Source organism: Pan paniscus, chromosome 9, assembly GCF_029289425.2.
Source record: "Pan paniscus chromosome 9, NHGRI_mPanPan1-v2.0_pri, whole genome shotgun sequence".
NCBI lineage: Eukaryota > Metazoa > Chordata > Mammalia > Primates > Hominidae > Pan > Pan paniscus.
This window is the reverse complement of record NC_073258.2, coordinates 41,448,606-41,451,237: the sequence shown is the minus strand read 5'-3', so window position 1 is coordinate 41,451,237 and position 2,632 is coordinate 41,448,606. Positions and strand designations below refer to the sequence as shown.

At 35.9% G+C, this 2,632-nt stretch overlaps 1 non-coding gene across 1 annotated transcript; it reads right to left on the bottom strand.

Annotated features, from left to right (window-relative positions):
- Positions 1–1,986: 1,986 nt before the first annotated feature.
- LOC112441233 (U6 spliceosomal RNA) lies at positions 1,987–2,093 on the bottom strand. Its single transcript, XR_003029178.1, has one exon. It is a non-coding gene; the product is annotated as a U6 spliceosomal RNA (small nuclear RNA).
- Between the last annotated feature and the right edge of the window lie 539 nt (positions 2,094–2,632).

Here is a 2,632-nt window from a genome sequence, read left to right as displayed (position 1 = left end):
CCATGGGAACCCACCTCTTGCTTCAGTGTGACCCAGATGTGAGACATGGAGTCAAAGAAGATCACTTTGGAGCTTTAAGACTGTACTGCCCTTCTGTATTTTGGACTTGCATGGGGCCTATAGCCCCTTTGTTCTGGCCAATTTCTTCCATTTGGAATGGCTGTATTTACCCAATTCTTGTACCCTCATTGTATCTAGGAAGTAACTAACTTGTTTTTGATTTTACAGGCTCATAGGTGGGAGGGACTTGTCTTTTCCCAGATGAGACTTTAAACTGTAGACTTTTGAGTTAATGCTGAAATGAGTTGAGACTTTGGAGGACCACTGGGAAGGCGTGATTTGTTTTGAAACGTGAAGATGTGAGATTTGGGAGGGACTGGGGTGGAATGATATAATTTGGCTCTGTGTCCCACCCAAATCTCATCTTGTAGCTCCTATAATTTCCAAGTGTTGTGGGAGGGATTTGGTGGAGAATTACTGAATTATGGGGGTGGGTCTTTCCCACGCTGTTCTCGTGATAGTGAATGGGTCTCACGAGATCTGATGGTGTGAAAACATGTGAGTTTCTCTGCACAAGCTCTCTTTTTGCCTGCCACCATCCACGTAAGATGTGACTTGCTCCTCCTTGCCTTCTGCCATGATTGTGAGGCCTCCCCATCCACATGGAACTGTAAGTCCAATGAAATCTTTTTCTTTTGTAAATAGCCCAGTTTCCAGTATGTCTTTATCAACAGCATGAAAACAGGCTAACACTCTACATTTCCTATACATCTGTTATTCTGTATTCTTTGACATATATCTCCCTATTTCCTTCCTATCCCCTTCACTTCTGGTAACCACTGCTTTATCATCCTTGCATATTTGAGCTCTTTTTATTTAAAAAAATATTCCTCATATAAGTAAGATTATGCAATAATTTTCTTTCTCTGTCTGGCTTATTTCACCTAGTATAATGTCATCTATAGTAGTTCCATTCATGTTGTAGACCTTCTTCTTTTTAGGGGTGATTATTTCTATGTGTGTGTGTGTGTTTATGTGTGTGTTCGTGACATTGTCTTTACCCATTTGTCTGTCTATGTGTATTTATATTGTTTACATGTGTTGCTATTGTAAATAATACTGCAATCAACATGAGAGTACAGATATATTTGCAAGTGTCTATTTTATCTCTTATGTGTATGTATTCAGAAAATGGATTGCCAGGTCATATCGTAGTTTTATTTTTAACTTCTTTAGGAACCTTCATACTGCTTTCCATCATGGCTATAGCAAACTACATTCCCATCAACAGTGTACCAGCGTTCCCTTATCTCCAAACCCTTGCCAACATTTATCTTTTTCTTTTTAATTAATAGTCATCCTTATGGGTATGAGATGATATCTCATAATGGTTTAATTTGCATTTCCCTGGTGATTACTTATGTTGAGAACATTTTACATCTTTTTATATTTTGTATTTTAAAACTTATTGTAGCTATAGTTATTTTTTACTATAACTGTAGCTACAGGTATATTATTTTGACTTTTAACCTTTGTACTGGAGATTTGAAAAATTAACACATCACCATTACAGTAATAGAGTACTTTGGGTTTGATTATGAATTTTCCTCTACCAATTGGGTTTATACATTTTTATGTTTTCATAATAGTAATTATCCCTTTTTTTCAGTTGAACGTCTCCCTTAAGCATTTGTTTTAAGTCCAGTCTAGTGATGATAAATTATGTCAGCTTTTGTTTCTCTGGGACAGGGTTTATTTCTCTTTTATTTCTGAATGCATTGCTGGGTATAGTATTCAGGATTGATAAGGGTTTTATGTATTTATTTTTCACAACCCTTTGAATATAAAGCAACCTATTCCCCCTGGTCTGTGATTTTTTTTTCTGCAAAATCCTCTCATAGTCTAATAGAGATTCCCTCACAGGTGAAGCTTTTATCTTGCTCTTTTTAGAATTCTCTCTTTGTCTGTGCCTTTTTTTTCAATTTGTAAAACATAGAATGCTTCACAAATTTGTGTGTTGTTGTTGCACAGGAGCCACGCAAATCTTCTCTGTATTATCACAATTTTAGTATATGTGCTACTAAAGTAAGCAATAACTCTAACACTCCATAAAGCAGTGATTTGTATCTGGATTTACATATCAGAGATTTAATGCTTACAGAGTTATGATAACTGACCCTAGAACACTCAGATAATAAATTATAAAGCCAGAATTTTGACTCATGCTTTCCTGATATCAAAACTTATACTCTTACTTGCATTACTAGACTGCCTATTAAAGAACTCTTTCCCTTCATGAGTCAATATCCATTACCTCATATAAGTATACTCGTTGTTAAGTTTGTTTTATATGTATATTTTTAGGGTGGATTCCTTACACATGCTTTGTCACTATGGTAGTAGTGACAATATGAATTTGCAGCGTTAGGAAATAGATAACTGGGAATGTAAAATTTACCCTGAATATCCTGAAGAGTCTTCACAGGCTGAGGTATCAGTACAGTACTGTATAATTTTTGAAGATATTACTTTCTATAACTCAAACAACAAACTGAAATTTCTGGTGTTTCTGTTACTTGTATTGGCATATGCACAGACATAGATTTGTAACCTTGGCCGGGCGCAGTGGCTC